The sequence below is a fragment of the Alligator sinensis genome, unplaced genomic scaffold (genome assembly GCF_000455745.1).
Source record: "Alligator sinensis unplaced genomic scaffold, ASM45574v1 scaffold761_1, whole genome shotgun sequence".
NCBI classification, from domain to species: Eukaryota; Metazoa; Chordata; order Crocodylia; family Alligatoridae; genus Alligator; species Alligator sinensis.
Window position 1 is genome coordinate 1,590,923 of NW_005842195.1, and position 557 is coordinate 1,591,479.

Sequence of the window (557 nt, forward strand, 5' to 3'; positions counted from 1 at the left end):
TACTTGTATTCATTCAAGCAGCACTTTACTCTGAAAATAACTTTATTGTTTGCAAAAATAATCAGTAGGGAATGAAATAAATATGTTTTTTGCTGTTTAAATATCAGGATTTACTTAAGAAAAGAGATATTGTGTCTACTAAATATGGACTATCCATGTAGTCTTGGCTAGATTCTTTACATTATTTCTAAAGGTAGACAGCACCAGGGTTTAAATCAGGTGGTGCCATGGCTTAGGTGGTTAAAGCACCTGTTTAGTAAACAGGAGATCCTTGGTTCAAGTCCCAGTGGGACCTTATGTTTTCTTTTTTATTCCATAGCTCACCTGAAAGCCTAAGCCCTCCAAAAGCAGGCCTAGTTTCCTGTACACTAACACCAGAAGCATGGGAAGCAAGCAGGAATAACTGGTCCTCCTATTAACCAATAACCAATATGATCTCATAGGGATCATGGAAAATTGGTGGGATTCCACCTCTGACTGGACCACAGACATAGAGGGATACACCTTGGATAGGAGGGATTGTGTCGGGAAGAAGGGCAGTAAAGTTGCTCTCTATC

The 557-nt window shown here is 39.5% G+C and overlaps 1 non-coding gene across 1 annotated transcript; it reads left to right on the top strand.

Moving 5' to 3' along the window:
• The first annotated feature begins 221 nt into the window (after nucleotides 1-221).
• On the top strand, nucleotides 222-295 carry TRNAT-AGU. Its single transcript has one exon. It is a non-coding gene; the product is annotated as a tRNA-Thr (tRNA).
• The last annotated feature ends 262 nt before the right edge of the window (nucleotides 296-557 follow it).